Source organism: Pelecanus crispus, chromosome 6 (genome assembly GCF_030463565.1).
Source record: "Pelecanus crispus isolate bPelCri1 chromosome 6, bPelCri1.pri, whole genome shotgun sequence".
NCBI lineage: Eukaryota > Metazoa > Chordata > Aves > Pelecaniformes > Pelecanidae > Pelecanus > Pelecanus crispus.
The window spans coordinates 73,815,339-73,833,805 of NC_134648.1; positions in this window are offsets into that span (position 1 = coordinate 73,815,339).

An 18,467-nucleotide genomic window follows, 5' to 3' on the forward strand; every position below is an offset into this window, starting at 1 on the left:
CTAAACCATCAGCGTGTGATCAGCATTGTTCCCATCCTAAATCCAAAGCACAGCACTGTGCCTGCTGCTGGGAAGAAAATTAACTCTATCCCAGCCCAAACCAGGACACTGAAAAAACAAGTAAGGCTATTTATATGAACCAGTCTCTTCAAAAAGGGTATTGGGAACACAGCATCTACAATTGCTACTTGGAAAATTGGTGGAAAACATGTGGACCACCTGACATCTTAGAGGGCTCATAGGGAAATACAGGGGAATGTCAGAACTGTCAAAAACGAAGCTGGTTAAGACCTTGCAGATGACAGAAAACCAGCAGCAAACACGAGACAAAACACGACACTAACCTGAGATGGGGAAATTCTCACGGCCAGCCTAACGTGTTGATGCCAGGCTCGATCTTTTAAACCGAACGCTTTAGCAGGATTTATCAGCTCTGAGAGCAGTGCCACCCTGCATCTGTCACCAGGCCAGCAAGAGCCCTGCTGGATGAGAGATTTCTGCACCACGCTCACAGCACGACCCAAGCAGACCCTCAACAAGCTTGGCTTATTTCAGTCAGAAAAAAAAATACCAAAAAAAAAAAAAGGCTATAAGAGGGCATTTTTCCTCAGCATATTCAGGGATACAAACATCAGGGAGGGAGAAGAGTTGTTAAAACTAAAAGGCAAAACATCCTGCACAATAGTAAATGATATAAAAGTCATAAATCCAGGCTGGAAATGCGAAGATTTCTAATCCTGATGGCAATGAAATTCCGAGACAGCCTCTCAGCAGCAGTGGTAAAGAGAAAAACCCCTCCGCCTTGCTTTAAGACGCAGTTTGCTCAGCCCGCAAGGATGATTACATGAGAGGGGCTGTGAAAGTGGTCGGCCAGGACGTGCAAACCAGAGCTATCTTACGTCAGTGCTAGTATCAGAGAGGTCCCCATTGGGATGTCAGGTCAACATGTGGTTACCTGTATGTTTACAGGCAGTCCCAGTGTAGCAAAACTGCTCATACAGTTAAAGTCAAGCGCCTGCTGAAGCCAGACTTATGCCACCGAGCATAACTCAACTGGTAATTCAAGCTTACTGTCAGGAGTTTGAGGCCAGGAGGTTGGCTGCTTTTTGGATCACCAAACAGCTCTCTGCACTTCTACTTCAGTTTTATGGTCTGAACGGAGTTATTGATTGGAAAGGTTTCTCCACTGCCTCCCACTTTCACGCCAAGCAACCCCAAACATTTATCACCAATTTTATTCTGGAAAAGCATGAAAGAAGTAAAATTCAGTAGAAAAGGAGTTACATGGAGAAAAGGGAATGAGGAGAGACACGGTGTAACGCCGGCCCTGCTGTCAGCCTGCCAGCTGACCCCGGGCAGGTCCCGCTGCTGCTGCTCCGTGCCTGCTGTGCCCGCTCAGACGGGCTCCTCGGGGAAGGGGCTGCACCCCAGGGCTCAATCCTGGGGCCAAGGCCGTTTACCATCTTCATGAATGACCTGGATGATGGCACAGAGCACAGCCTCAGCAAGCTTGCAGGCGATGCAGAATTGGGAAGGGTAGCTGACAGACCAGATGGGGCTGCTGCCATTCAGCAGGACCTGGGCAGGCTGGAGAAATGGGCTGAGAATCATAGAATCATCGAATGGTTTAGGTTGGAAAAGCCCTTTAAGATCATCCAGTCCAACCAGTAACCTACACTGCCAAGCCCACACTAAACCAATCAAGGGCAGACCAGACTGAACCATGTCCCCAAGTGCCACCTCTGCCCGTTTTTTGAACACCTCCAGGGATGGGGACTCCCCCACCTCTCTGGGCAGCCTGTTCCAATGCTTGACCACCCTTTCCGTAAAGAAATTCTTCCTAATATCCAATCTAAAGAACCTCATGGAGTTCAACAAAGGGAAAAGCAAAGTCCTGCGACTGGGGAGGAATAACCCCACGCACCAACAGGTGCTGGTGGCCGAGTGGCTGGAAAGCACTTGGCAGAGAAGGACCTGGGGGTCCTGGTGTACAACAACTTGAACGTGAGCCAGCAGCGTGGTAAGGACGGCCACCAGCCTCCTGCGCTGCACCAGGCAGAGGTTGCCAGCAGGTTGAGGGAGGGGGCTGACATGGAGACAGTCCAGCTCAGGGCCACAAACGACGATGAAAGGACTGGAGCACCTCTCATACAGGGAGAGGCTGGGAGAGCTGGGATTGCTCAGCCTGGAGAGGAGAAGGCTCGGGGGGGATCTCATCCACGTACACGAATACCTGGAGGGAGAGCGTAAAGGAGACGGAGCCAGGCTCTTCTCAGTGGCACCCAGGGAAAGGGCAAGAGACAACGGGCACAAATTGAAATACATGAAATGTCATCTAAACATAAGAAAAAGCTTTTTTAGCGCAAGGGATTGTTGTGACAGGACAAGGAATAATGGATTTAAACTAAAGAAGAATAGATTTAGAGTAGACATAAGAATGTTTCACACTGAGGGTGGTGAGGCACTGGCCCAGGTTGCCCAGAGAGGCGGTGGAGGCCCCATCCCTGGGAACATCCCAGGCCAGGCTGGACGGGGCTCTGAGCACCCTGGGCTGGTTAAAGCTGTCCCTGGCACTGCAGGGGCTGGGCTGGGTGGGCTCTGAAGGGCCCTTCCCACCCAAACCATTCTGTGATTCTATGATAAGGGTGATTGAACACTGGAACAGGTTGCCCAGACAGCTTTTGGAACGTCCACCCACAGGCACAGCGAAAACCCACCTGGACACAACCCAGAGCGACGTGCTCTCACTGACCCTGCTTTGAGCAGGCAGCATCTGCAGCACCCCTGCCACCTCAGCCACGCTGCGATTTATCCAGGGCACCACCCTAATGCCCACTAGAAACTGCACCAGGCTGGACTGCCCGAGCGAGGCACCCCAGAAACACATTGCAGTTGCTCAGAAAAGTTCAGCTTCCTGCATGGAGATGCTGTGCAGCTTTTTGCAGGAAACTGAAAAAAAAAAAAGGGAAATTCGGCAACGTGAGCGTGATTTGGACCTAAACTGCACTGCATGAGCTCTGAGACCTGAAAGACATTTTTTTCCCAGGCAGATGCCCGAGCAAGTCAGTGCATTTGGCAAACATCCAAGGGACTTGTAAAAGGATGTACTAAAAAAATGGCAATACCAATTTTAAATTGTTTTAAGTGCCCACCAATGAATAATCTGCAGGTAGACAACATCTACTTTGCTAATGGCTTTATAATTTGTGTTGTGTTAAGAACAAGCATTAGCATGGCTGAAGATTTCTGCATTTTGCTAGATCAGAATGTCTCCTAAGTGATGGAAATAAAAAGCAGCACTGAAGAATTTATTCCTCAGACAAAACAGGCATTGTTTTCCCTTTTCTAATACACAATGCATACGTATTTTAACATTTACAGGTAACATCCATAAATATCAATGTTATTGCAATTTGATATTACTTAAAAGCAGTTGCACATACTTTACAGGCGCTAGACTGCCCGAGCGCTTTGCCTTTATTTTTAAATTTGTTAAAATTGTTTTCAATTGTTTAGCACATGCCTTGGCAGACGTCCCTGGGGGTCAGCCCGGAACGGCGCCTGAGGGAGGGGAACTCCCCCAGCCTTCCTGCAGGGCAGGATCACCGAGACCCAGGGCTCTGGGAGCTCCTGCGAGCAGCAGGCAGCGGCAGAGGAGGGCACAGGAGGCGAATGGGATGAATTTACCCGCTGCAGGCTGTGCTAGGGTCACCGACGCGAAGCTGTTACTACTCCTCAGCTGAGAGGGATTCAGTTGCTGTTTATAGAAGAAGGGGATGCACACTCCAACCTGTCCAGCACTGAGGTGAAGCCTGCCTCGTGGAGTGCAGGAGGTCTGTTCTGCATCTTCTTTCCATGCCAACGTAAAGAAGCTTTCTCCGTGGCTAGCGCTCCCACCCCACGGCCTGAGCCCGCTGGCTCACTGCCCCACCAGCGGCACCACCAAGCCCGTTTATTCCAGCAACCAGCATCACATGCTGTTAATTCCCCAGACCTCATTAGTTTACGCACAATCATGCAGACATGCTCTTGGATTTCTCTTTTTCAGCAGTGCCTGTCAGGGCCACCCTGGGCTCTGGCTCCAAGGGGCGGTGCTGCCCCACACCTCCCAAACCGGGACGCTTCCTCTGCTCGCACCTTGGTCTCACCTACTTCCCTCTGTGTTCACCCTCAGCCCTTTCCCTAAACCTCACTGCCTCCCCTGGACCTACCGCTGCCCACAGAGAGATGCAGGTACAGAGAGATGAGGTGCCTGGTGCAGCTCTGAGGCAGCAGCAGATGCCATGCCACGTCCCACGGGGCTTTCCCAGTTGAAGGAAGAGGCTGATCCATCAGAGAGGGTTCATTAAAGCGCCAGGAGAACCATTAAAGAATTTAGAAGTGTGCCTTAGAGAAAGAGACTTCAGGGGTTGTTCTATTTAGCGTATCAAAGAAGATTAAGGAAAGACCTGATGACAGTCTATACAAATCAGCACTCGAACAAAACCTGCAGAGCAAACTCTGCCACGTAACAGGGTAGGGAAGGACCATCACCTGCGTTGGACGGACAATCAGATCACCTGACAGGAGCTGCCCCTTTTTGCCCTCACAATCCATGTAAAAATACAGCCCATTTTTTTATGCTCCTTAGGATTCCAAGCCTGAAAGCTGAAATTAGACAACTTCAGGACATAAGTAACAAGCAAATTTTACTGAAGGAGGAGTGGGGGGCAAGTAGTTGCGGGAGCAGCAGAACCATGGATGTGATGGAGTCGAGAACACGAGCGCTGTCCCGCAGGTTGGACCTTGGCCGCCCTCGTCCCCAGCTCTGCCCCGACAGCAGCACGGGGAGATGCTCTCCGCGGGGGCAGCGTCCGGGGCCGCTCTTGTTCTGTTGTCCATCCTCCCGCACCCCAGCGCCCACCTCCGCTGCGCCAGGGATGTCAGCAGCTTGGTCCTGGTGACTCCTCTTTGGACCCGTCTCTGTCAGGGGCGATTTTAAGTTGACTGGATGCATTTCTAAATAGATGAAGTTAGAGATAAATCTAAATAGATAACGGAAGAGAGAAATGGAGTTCATTACACAAGAGACTGGACTGTGTGATCACAGCCGCCCCACTCCGCCCTCAGCAGCAGTGAAAAACACAGCCTTGCGGTAAGCGCTCCTCCGTGACACCGCAAAGCCATTCCCCGCAGCTCCCGGGCAGAAGTGAACACGGCAATGTTGTTATACAGCTCACACACAAGATATTTCTCTGAAAGCACCTCACACTTAAAACCTTTTCTGGCTAGATATTTCTCGAGTGAAAAGAACAGATTTAAAACCGCATAAACCCACGCCATAACCATAATTTTCTCTCTGAGATTTCTGTACTCTAACTACTGCCCTGGCCTACACTGCTAATGAAAACAGAAATGCGCTTCAGGACTGGTTCTGGAGAGGCAAATTGGTTTGTGCCCTGAGAGCGTACCCAGGAAGCATCACCGCGTGCTCCCCTCGGCGCGTACACTTTTCCTGAGCATGCACCAGCAGCTACAGCCGGAGCGAGGGCACTGCCCTACGTGGACCCCTGCGCTGACCCACAGTCAGGCCACTGCACCCCTCTTAAAAAAAACTGCCCTAAGCCCTCCAGCTCTGTCACAGTCTCGGACCAGTCACTCAAACTGACCTGTAAGATGGGGTCAGGATGTTTCTTCTCTTCTTCCAAGGCTGGAAACCCTTTGGACCAAGAATTCACTTACTGATCTTCCTTCAGCATTTAGGACAAGTCACCTTTACTACAAAAGAATACAAGAATCAAAGGTTTGTGTAGCTCAGCACCCTGGCTCTGATGCTGGCCTAAGCAGATATCTTGGAAAAAAGACAAAACCAGGAAAAACGCAGAGGCCTCTGCCCAAAGCACTGTCCTAGTTTGCACCCTTTTAGGTCAGGGACTTCTTCAGACACTTAAGTTTTGATATATTTGCTTCTTCTGAGGTACTTTCTCTTCCATGAACGGAATTACTGCAATACAAATAACACTGCTAGGAAATTACTATCACAGCAAAATTCAGTTTCTGTAAGGCAGCCCAAATTATAAGCCACGAGAATTTTTAAACTCCTACGTTACTTCTGCAAAACTTCTTGCAAAATCTTGGGACAGGTTACGACACTGCGAAGCCATCTCACGTCTCAGGGAAATAATGTCAAACTCTGTAATCACAATGTGCTGTTTCCTAATAACAGGCCTCATAAATCTGTCTCTCCTGAATAAAAATCAGACGAGTTTCCTTGCAATCAATGGAGATTACTTGAAGTGATCACATATCTTTCACACACGAAAGATAGGGAGAGTTACAGACACAAGTAAAATAAACTCTTACGAATAAGGCAAAGGACAAGAAGGATGTTTTAAAAGAACAATAACAGGGGAAATTATTGTAATAGCTTACATCCATTACTGGATACAGTAACTATTAGTGTTAGAGAAAGCATTCAACAAATATTTATCTTTTGTCTGTAAAGATACTGAGTGGGGTATTCGCTTTTTACAGGAATAACAAAAACATTTTCTGTTCAACAATGACTGTTTAACTAAGCAGCTTATTAGCCAACCACAAGCAAAGCTCATCACAGGCAACGTTCAAGAAACTTTAAAGCCATTTTTGTGAGCAGTTTTTCAAAGCAGTTCCTTGGCTAATTACGTAAACCTTTACCAAACCTTGGCACCTGCAGGAAAGGACAGAGGAGTGGAGGCCTGGAGAAGCAGAGGGCGGTAATCATGGGAGTGAAAGGGGCAGGCTGGGTGCCCCTGAAAGCTCCAGAATGCAGACAGGACAGGCAGACCGGGCAGGCAAAACGAGGTGGGCTGACAGCGGTGGAGTTTGGATGGTAGCATTAATTACCAGGATGTTGCGAAATCGATTGGATTTTATAAAAACTAGATCCAAATAAGCAAACGCCTTACAGAAACATTTTATGCCAGAATTGCAATTATTAACCAAATTGGAAATTCTCATCTCAAGCATCTGGGAACACACAAAGACGCTCCCAGTAAGGACGTGAAATTCTTGCTGCTCCTGTACAAGCTAAGTGCTGATCTCATTGCAGAAGACTGAGTACAACTCTGATCATCTGCTTCAAAAACACAAACTCAGGCACAAACCGGTGTAGAAGCAGCAGCAAAGTGACATGGGTTAGTGCTTCCAGCTGAGGCAAACTGTGACCGCTCTCGAGAGATACACCAGGGAGAAAATAACACTGCAAGGAGAGAGTCTGGTAAGCTAAAGGGCAGGGCCAGCACAAGAACCAAGAGTTACAAATTAGCTATGAATACATTTACACTGCAAACAAGAAGGCAGCATCTAATCACTGGAGAAGAAATATTGAGGAATATACTCCAGGAGCAACAGTACGGCAACAGGGGGAAAAAGCAACTACTTAAAAAATGAGCTCAGCTCATGACAATAGCGGGACAGGACTGAAAGCAACAATTCAGGAGTCCTTTGTGGTACACGTTCCTAAGGAAAGGTTACGGCTGATCCCCAGGGAAGATGCCCAAGGGTTAGCTCAAGTGTCTAAGAGGTGAAGCTCGAATGTGCAGGCAGAACTGAGACTGGGCGGGGACCGGCAGTGCCAGAGTTTGCACCGCTGGAGACTGTCTTTTACGAAGGGGCTGGAGACTCAGGATTCAGTCTCCAAGCGGCCTCTGTAAAAGCAACAGGAAGATCTGAGCTCTGGAAAACCTGCCTTGCATGGGAAGATGATGGGAGAAGCTTTTCACACATCACTTAACAGAGCGAAAGGATGTCACCTCTTCACCACCTGCACGGGCTGGAAGTTTCTGGCCTCAGACTGCTCTTCATTCCAGCTGACAAAGGAAGCGTCTGGAAACTAAAGCGAAACGATTTCAGGTAGGAGGTAAAGTACACAGTTTCAACACTGAGGTGACAGTCATCGGAACAACTTAGTAAGGATCGTGGTTGGTTTCTTCATCAGGTCAAAAATCATTCCACAGAAGGTGCTGAGCTCTCCTACAAGCCAATGGGTCCAACTGAAACTAGCCACGACAGTAACTTCTACAGCCTGCATGACAGCAAAATTCAGACTGCATAGCCAAAACACTTCTCTCTTGCCTCGGGATCCGTGCGAGCCGGTGTAACCAGCAGCAGAGCAGAGCGTGGTGAGGAGGCACAGCTCTCAACATTCAATACAAGTTGAGCTGTGCACCACACAACACATTTTCCTGAACCCTTGCTCACGCTTGTGGTTCTAAGAATCACGGTGGGGGCATATTTAAATGCTAAACATTGTAAGCGTTATGAATAAGTGTTTTTAGCAGCAGCGTGTTTCGGGCAGAGCTGTGTGCTGCTCCAGAGCCAGCTGAAGCACGGCAGGCAGCTCCTGCCATCTCGTGGATGCGGGCCCTCCGCCGCGCCGGCATCACGCATGGAGCCAGCTTTGCCAAAATGCGGTGCCTTTCCTTCTCGCCTCTGCAAACGCCTGTCAGTCGAGCCTTTCCACCTGCATGCAGAAAAAATGCTCTCTCACATGAGGACCGCCCCCCCCCCCCCCAGTGTACATACCACGTATGGCATCAAGGAGAAATGCACGATCTGTTTACGGATTTTGTGAGACTTTGCACAGCCCAGTGAAGCTTGAAAGGAAATACTTGGCGTTTAGCGGCTGATCCCGAGAGCTTAGCTATTTTTGCCTCTACACCTAAGATAGCGGGACCGTTTACGACAAAATCCAGTCTGAAAGGTTTCATGGAGTAGATAATCTCTAAGCAACGAAATATTTTAAAGAGTTTTCTTATACCTTACTCATGCAAAATGTTACAGAGATCAGAGAAACTGTCTTTTTTTATACATTATCCAAATGTATCTTTGTCAGACAAATTATGAAGTAGCTCCTTTTTAGCGTTTAAAACAAGTATATTGATAACATTTGAATAACAGCACTGATTTGGTTTTAAACTTTTTTAAAATATGCTTAGCCAAGTTAGCACGTCAGCAGCTTAATACTGTAGCTGAAGACACTCAGATCATTAACAGGATCTCAACACACCAAACAAAACTGGATCAGAGTCTACGCTGGATACTTTCCTATCATAGCAATGAACAGGCCTTGGAAATTTTAATTGGCATACTTAACAAAAGCAATTTTAGGCTTTAAGTGATTTTGCTTTTTCTGTAAGAAGCTAGAAATTGCCACACTACCAAGTATCCCCCTCCTGAGTCTGCCACTAAAACCTAGAGCTCTCAGTGTAGCAGGTATTGAAGCACGGCACATACTTCTTCACAGGAAAGGAAACATCTCCTCGTTCCTGCTTTCTTCTCCTTTGTCTTCTCTGTCTGGTTCTCAATGTCACCTGAGCTAAAATCCACTCGTCCTCCAGGACCCCCCTGCTGTCTATGGCAGTCACCTGTTGGCACCCCACCAGTTCTGCCTCTGGTCCTCATTTACCTCTGCGCAACGTCGGTCTCATTCAGAAACCCAAATTCAGCCAACATTTCTGCGCTGATGGCTTGCAGATCAGGCAGTAGATGGGCATCTACCTAATACAAGGACAAATGGATCAGAGGTGGGTCCTTCCCCCCTATCCGATCACTATTTTTTTCCCTCCAAACTTGAGTTTCCTATTCTGCATCAGCCGTGACTGACACGAGCCGATGAAACCAAAAGTCTTGGCCAGGAGTACGGGGTGAGCGAGGGAAGGAACAGCAGCACGGCTGTAGAGACACAGCACACCAGCACATCCAGTTTCTTTATGAAACCAGCCAAAACCCTTTATATCTAGGCCATGGGGAAGCTGGCAGCACTGCTCACCACCCTGACCAACGCTGCCTCATTGCTTTCCTCGGTTCCATCCCGTCCACCTCCTACCTTCTATCTTATACAGGGCTCACATGCCTCTAGAACGCTTCCGTACAGCGCCTGGCATAAGCAGTCCTGACCTACGACTGTATGTGATAGCTGATGTTTAAAGAGAATTATAAAAATAAACCAAGTATGCTCCAGCATTCCTGAGGAGGCATTCTCTCCTAACCCTGGCTGGCTGAGTGCATGCCCTGAAACAAGAGTATTTACAGTTTTTATAGCTCTTTAGCTTATCTGTCACGTAATCGCAGCTACCCCGAGCACTCCTCTAGAGGTCACATTTGTTCCTCTATCAGTATTCCTGTGACGATTCCCCAGGGAAAACTAGTGAGCGATACACACCCCGCAAGTAACACCAAGAACACCAACCTGGTAAAAGCAATTTCAAGGCTAAGGCAGAAACATGTTTCTTACCTCAGTGTGACCCTGCCATCAAATCAAGTCTGTGCTATTGCTTGGCTCCGAGATTCATGAAATGGCATTGCTGTTGGAGCACACCAAGGCCAGTAACATGGCTCCAGCCAGGGCAGGCTCCCTGTTTGGGCACACGTCGAGAGGAATTCACTTCATCTAACTTCAGCCATCTGCAGCACAGACTTTTGCACCTGCATCGATCACCTCTACGTACCCAATGGAAAGAAAAAGGCATTCAGACATCCACTTTCACGTGGCTTCACAGGCTACTTTGATTGCCTCTCCTTAGACTACAGAGGAAACCTAGGGAAACAGGCTCAGTGGGTGTCACTGATAACTTCTACCCACGGGGACAGCCACAGCCTTAGAAAACTCATGTCCTTAGGAGACAAAAAATATGGGTGAACAAGCGAGGGGGAAGGGAAAAGGAAGAGGGAGGAACCCCCTTTAATATGAGCTGTGCAGGCTTGCACTGGCAGTGGGAAAGGGAGCAAAGGTTTGTAAAAGGAAGCGTTGATGGGAAATGGGTGAAAGGGTGAAACACTGAAGCAATCCAAACAGAAATTATCATATCAATCAACGAAGGAACACGCTACGGCCATCGTGCCAAACCCAGAAATATAATCCTGATACCACAGGGAAAACTGCTGTGTTAGAAGTTAGATCCCACTGGTGGGCAAAGCAGGGACGTACAGGCCGCTCCGTGCGCCACGAGTTCCCTCTGACCTCAAAAAATCAAAGCAAGAATTAGGAAGGGAAAAGGGTAACGACCATAGCTGAAAGGTACTGAGGAGAGGAGCGAGGTCTGTGTCGTTAGGGAACAGACAGGCACTGCTCTCTGGCCTCTGCTATGCACCACGGAGGGACCACCCATGGACACGGAGCTCCTCTTCCTCCTTCCCTTCTGCATGCCCCACTCCCACACCCCCCATCACCTTCCTCCTGCTCTCGCAGCTTTTCTCTTTGTCCTGAGACCAGCTGCACTATGCAGCATTAACACGGCAAGAGAGCACAACCAGCTCTGGTCAGCCTGGGATTTCTTGTCCTAGAGAAGCAGCTAACCACAGGAGCTAGGCATGTCCCAAATCAGGGAGATGAGGCAGTCTCAAGCACCGGCCGTCACAGCTGATCTGCAGGCCCGGAGCATTTGGCTCTGTTGCCCTGCTTCCTGACAGTATCATCAGAAAGCTGTAATTTTTTTTATCCTCTCTTTTTATTCCTTCGTGTTTGTTTCACCACAGCCCTGAAAGGCAGTTAGCACTGGGAACTTAGAATTAAACAGAACCAACCCCATCTTCCCTTTTAAGAGTTAGCTTAATAGATGAAATGGTTTCTACAAATATCCTTGTTCAGAGGAATGAGGAATAATTTGGTATATCTGAAGGCTGACTGCATCTCTGTTCCAATCTGTTTGCATGGTACTCCATCTGGTCCAGGCCTTTCTCTTTTCCCTATCTCAGCTGTATCCCAGCTCTTCTCCACTTTTTCAGGTCTTCTCTCTAGTGACAAAGGAGGACAGCATCTCATAATCCTGAGCCTGTGAGTCTGACGCATAACCTGTGCCTGGATGAGACAGTCAAAGCGCTCGGTGTGCCACCTGGCCGCTCCTCGGTGCCTCTGCTTTGCCTCTTTCCTTTCTGCTCAGCACTGTGGGTTTTGTTCCTGGCCAGCCCACTGACCCTGCACCACTCCTTCTGGCTCCTTGTCTTGGCCTTTATCTTAAATTAGAGGTTCTTCAGTCTCCTGGCATCCAACCCAGGGCCCTGATCATGCTCCTGCCTTTGATTCAACATGCCTCTGGCTCCTCCAGCTTCTTGCTCAGACCTAATTTTGTCCTTGGCTGTCTTTGGCCTCTGGTTTCAAACCTCTTCCTGCTCAGCCCCAAATCTTTAATCTCAACTGCCCACAGCTTGGCCAGGATTCCCTGTGAGGCCTCACAGTTCCTCCCCCGGGATGCAGGGCATCTCACTGGCTTTATGGAACCAGTAAGCCAACCTCAGCCTGTCCTCCATGACGTCTTCCAGGAAAGCATGGCTCTGTTCTGTGTCTAGTTTTCTTTTGAGTTTCCTGAAAAATGTAACGAATACACTGCCAAATGACAGGGAAACAGTAGAGGAACTTTAAAAAACAATGAACAGGGGCTATTAAGAAACTCTCATTAAAAAGCAGATCGCTCAGTGAAATATCAATGACAAGGATGTGAATGGTTACTAAGGGAGATGGACCTGGCACTGCAATAGGTGATATCGATAATGCCAAGCAGAAGAATAAACAGGAACAAAAATAAAAGCCCTAGAGAAAAGCACAAGGCATATGGCTCTGAGCACCGTTGCTAAATCAGCAGGAGAAGAATTCACAGAAATCCAATTATCAAGGCCAGAAGCAGGAAGAGCAGGCCAGAATGCCAATCAGCACATGAAACAGCCAGCGTGAAGATGGAATGTAATAAACACGTCCAACCGCAACGTGAAATACAGGCAAGCAAAACGAAAGCATGCGTGGTAGGGACAGAAATGGTCGGCTACTCCTCAAGAGGAAAAAATGCTCTGAAATGCTTAAAGCAAGGAATCAGCAGCAACAGCAACATGGGCATAGGAGTAAGCGAGCTGTACGAGGCACATACCACACCAACCCCCAGCCTAACCCATTCCAATTGCACAGACTTAAACAAAGGTCTTGGGATAACTGTAGCAGCAAACTAATTCCTGCGCAGTCCAAGAGCATTCCTCAGAGCTCCGGACAATTTCCCCTTGCCTGAAGGAACTTGACCCATTCCAGATCCTTCATCAATCCTGGCCTCTCTTCAGGCTCCCCATGGTAGATAATCCTATGCCATCCACACTCTCCTACGGGCTTCTCACATGCGCCAGAAGACCTAGATTTAATTCATGTATTGCTTAGCTAACCAATTGTGTTGCTTCCACACTTCTTTCCTCCAGAAGCCAATTCCAGTAGTCAAAGACAGGGATGCAAAATGACACCCACACCTCCTGGGCCAGATCCTCTCTTACAAGCGTGGTACAATCGTCAAAACAACAAATCTCTCCACAAGACTGAGTAACAGATCTTTGCTAATAGCACAGTGAGACTGATTCCCAGTGGGCGCTAATTAGTACCACCTTCTCAGCTCCTGTTGACATTCTTCCCAGCAGCTCCAGAACTGGACCAGTAGCTTTAAATCTGATTGTTGATTTTGAAAAAAGAGCAAAGAACCACTTCCATCAGCTAGCTCAACAGCTCCATCCATCTTTCCTGAAGGGTTTAGAACAGCAGCACATTTCTGAAAGTCTTATTTTATTTTTTTTTAAGTGTAAATCCAAATGGTCTGATGGTATGGTCAAAAGATCACAAACATTGCCATCTAGAAAGTCTTCTGAGAAGGCAATATAAAACCAGACCCACTTCTTTCTTCTCTTTTTTTCATTTCATCATGTGCACCTACTGCAGAATATTCTAAAGAACAACATGTTAGCACACTGGTTAACGCAGTCCGTGTCATTCAAGCTTTCAGTCTATTATTTGCCTGAATATCTCTTCAGTCACGAATAAAGCTTGAATAATGGGCAAATCTTTCACAGCAAAACAAATTAGTTTCACTAACACATTTGCATTCCAACCAAAATTACTAAATAAGCATGAACAAGATGAATGCAAATGCATTCACTGTTAATAAAATGACAGCAAAATTTATGCACCAAATAATGAATTCCATACATCCACTGCTGAACAGCACTGCCTGCAAAGTCCTCTTATGGTGCCTGCCTAGTGATTTACAGCTGTCAAATCTCACCTCAAGTTTCACTGATGGTAAGGTGACACGTGGCTCTTAAATGACTGCAACTGCTCGATTAAAATGGTGTTCATACCGTAATCTCGCTTGCTATCTTATATGAAACAGAAGAAAGGCTAAAATAGACATACGGCGACATGCTGCAGGAAGACAACGTACTGGTAACAGGCAGAACAGGGTTGGCTTCCAGCGTGGTCTCTACTTGTCAAAAGATTTTGTTTGACAAAAAGCCTGACAGGGATTCCAGCCGCGGAGGGGAGGCCTGAAGGCCCAACGCGAAAAGCGCTGGCGGAGGGTGTTAGAGTCCAATGGGAAACCGAACGGTGCCAACCCCTCGCCGTGTTACCAGCTCGGACGCAAAGCCATTACCCTTACGGCACCGGTCCATCCCAGATTGGACTTTAGAGAACAACATTTAAGCCTTATTTCAAAGCAAACCTGTCAATTAGAATGACATTTTCCAAAGAAATACATGGGCCAAAGAAAGTTTTTTCGAAAGATTCTCTTCCCACTGGCTCCTCTTCTCACTGTTTTAACTTTAGAGTTAGGTACGATTCGACACAGCCACACACGCCGCGTTTAACTGAAATCGTGAGTAGTCGCATTTAGGAGGAACGCTGTCATACAGCCTTGGCTTGGTATTCGTTACAGAGGCTGTGACATTATCGATGCGAGCTCGCAGTTCTAGATTCCTTTGCTTGGAAGCTGTTTTCAGGAGTCAGCATAGCACGGAGTGAAACCGCTGTACATGCAAATCTCATTTGCTATCCATAAAGTCCATCAGAAGAATGAACCACTGTGAAAATATAACAATGAGAAAGAAACAGTAAGAGTTAAGGGGTTACTGGAAACTCTGAATTTTAATGATAGAATATTTTTCAAGAGTGAGAAAAGAACTAGAGAAGCAGTAAACAGCTGAAGACCAGGACCGCAAAGGAAGATACGTAAAGTTTTGTTTAGGACAAAACCACAGGGAGGACTCAGAGCAAATATTAACAAATGGTATAGCTGAATGTTGGTGGCGGGGAGCGGACCAACCAAGAGGGACTGGAAAACTTCCAAATAAGAGAAGGTTCCTGCACAGAACATAAAGCTTAAGCCAAGACCTTTCCCGCGTGCACAGCTTTAACAGAGGCTTACTACGCTGAGTACACAGGTGCACACACGTTACTCCAGGGTAGGCACAACTGAATTTACACGCATGAGCTGCTCCACAGAACCGCCTCTGCATACCCCGACCCCGCTCCCTCGACGCAAAAGGAACTATCATTTTTCCACTGGATATGAACGTGGTTTTGGGAAGCAAAGTGTTCACAGTGATTTGATGAGCCAGTTTTTAAAAAAAAAATTAGCACCTGCTCATAAATCCAGTGCTTTTCCAAACAAACAACATCCAGATCTCTCAAACGTAACAAGCATTGTACTCCTGTCTAAGGAAAATCTCAAAGGATATTGGAAATCACTGTTCAATAAACCTCATTTATGCACAAACTATTTCTGCTTCGTGAAAATCACCCTGCTTATTTTGATAAGGATTATGCATTATGAACTTTGCAAACAAAATCATCCCTCAGTCACATATCAGAAGGAATAAGAGACCAGAGACAAAACTGGATCAAAAGTTTTATCCCGAATACCTAAGAGGCTTCTGAAAAATTCTTTACAAAAACCAGTTAAGGAACCACAGTTATCAAAGGCAGTAATCAGTCCTGCATTAAAAGGTAGGTCCAGATTCAAAACACATCAGTCAGTTTGCATGATGTCAGATGCTTGAAGAGTAACATTTCATTTATTCATTAATTTCATTTAATTAATTTTCTAATATCCCTAAACCACATCCTCCTCCTCCCCTCCCTCTTCCCTCCCCGAGCTGCTGGCTGAGAACATAAGCAATATTACACCACTCAGAAGAGGCAAAAGAATAAAATAAATAAAATCTGATGGCAGCAAGCCATTGTCACCTAGAGAAGAGTGTGGTGGTGTTTTGTCAGTGACGAGTAGTGCTTTCACTCAGAAGTGTTTGTACAGAAGATGCGGATTTGTTTACTGCTCAGGCTGGCAGACATACAGACTCACAAAAGACACTTCAGCTTTTTTTTATTTATAAACCACCTGCTGCTGTGAATAGCTTATTCAGTTACCATTTGTTTCCACGCCACCTTCATCGTGATGGAATATCAGCAAAACTTGCCAGAAAAATCAATACACATTTGAAAACTGGATAATTCCAAACTGTGCTAGATTAAACTTAAAAAAAAAAACAAAAACCTTATTAGACATTTTGCAAGCAGTTGCACTTAGAAGACAAATCAAACTGTTCCGATATCAAAATGTGGAATGGCTTCTTAATTCTGGTTCCTGTTTCTGGTAACAAGAAGCAAGCCCTCGCAGAAGCCCCATTTTAGCCGACCTGTGGAAGGAATGCCACTGGAACCCGCAGCATTACCAGGCGTTCGAAGCAGCAGTGTGCTCTTGTTTTTCTTTCTTATTTTCCTTCAAGGGAACAGCAGCGTTACACATCCCTCCAGATAAATTCACTGTGTTGAAGAGCATTTAGGAGATCACAAACTTGGATGACAGAGTGCCCTCAACAGCAGAGAGCCTACTCACACGTAAGGTTTAATTCTCTCGGTTTTGGAAGGTTCTTCAGAATGTGCCCAAGGACATCCTCTGAGTCTGACAGGTGGACAGCAATGACACGCTGATGAAGAAATGGTAGAGGAAATGCTGTCAGACAGCTATAACCTCACTACTTCGAGACTAGTATACAAAGCAGAAGCACTGGGACAGTGCTTGCACTGAAGAATGGGGAGGGGGAAAAAAAAAAAAAAAGAAACCCAGGTATTTACCAAAAGGCCCCACCTGTCCAACAGCACAAGTTCCACCAGAGTTCTCGGGTGATCGTGTTTACATCAGTATATTGCACTTAGAGCAAGGGCAAGTAAAGAAGCCCCTAGGCAAGTGCACTTCAATTAATCAACATCATTTAAGTGAAAATTCAAACCTGATCTAATTTAGTCAATTTATTGCAAGGCCTTTATCTAGGAAGTCTGACCAATATTCAAACTAAGTGACTGTCAGCACATGAGAGAGAGAGGATACAGGTATATAGCTAGTGGTTCAGGAACCAGAAATGTTCTTAAAATTATCTGTTAAATGAGACCTTTAAATCTGAACCAAGAGATAAATGCTAAAAGCACATCCTCAGAGAGCTCGCTCCAGTTGCAGGCTTTAGACTGGATCCAACCTGAGACACTTCACCGGTGTCCCACTCTCAACAGGAGAGGCTCACATCTTTCTGAAAACTAAAACCTGTAACGGTTCTCACATCCAAGGACAGGAACAACTAAAAATCATCTGATGCTTTTGCAAGTCTTGGACAACAATTACTCTGGTTGTCTAAAACATGTTCTGCAGCAGAGCTTCACGTGACTGTTTTGATGCCAGCGAAGTTTGACTGAGCGAGGCCTCAGCCTGCGAGTCACAGCCAATCTGTGAAAAGTTGCATAAAAGTTGCATTTAGCGTACGCCACAGATTTCCACCCTTCATTCTAATGTTATGAGTGGTTAAACTTATGCTCAACTACCCTGACTAGTCCCATTAATTTATTAATTCTGGCTGGTGTTGAGAAGAGCAGCTGGTCAATGAGTTTTGTGGCAAGTCAGCTCAGAACACAAAGCTCTTTTTATCTGGGAGAGAAGGAAGAGCACATTGCCCATCTTTGGAAAATGGAGTACAAAATACTGCAGAGATTTCCCCTAGCAGAGAGCACACACAGACGTGAGCATGCCTGACCAATACAAAGGCATTCAAGAACCGCAACAGTACATGGGGGGAAACGCAGAACTCCCTCCACTACGCTTCCTTCAGACAGAACATGTGTTTTCAAGTGGTGGTCCTGGAGGTCTGTGAGCATCTGAAATGCTTCAGGCAAACCCTCGGGCTGGAGGGAATCCTCAGTCGCAGTTAGCAGGCTGGGAAAAAACGTCACCATCTGTCTCCACTGATGAAGGCAGACTCCTGCGCTTACAGAAGCGATATCCTTTCTGAGCTTGGCACTGGCGGTGCTCAGCCGCTGCAGGACTCGGTGCTCTTTTGCCACAAAAAGCCATGTATTTTCCAAGACAGAGGGTGGCAAGGCATGAGCTTTTTCTACAGGAGGATGGAACCCAATTATCACCATCAAAACGTCTTCTGGTAACTGCAGCAAGTGATTGGCATAGGCTATTGCTTCTCTAATGTAATTAAAAACATACACATCTCAAAAATTTCCTTTAAGGTCACCAAAAAAAGCTGTAAGAAACCTCACCACCCCCACTTTGAGGAGAGAAGACCAAACTGCTGCGGCCAAGGCCCGAGCGGCGCAGGAGCAGAGGCAGAATGAGCAGCCAGCCTGAATGACAGCTTAGCCACGCTCCCCA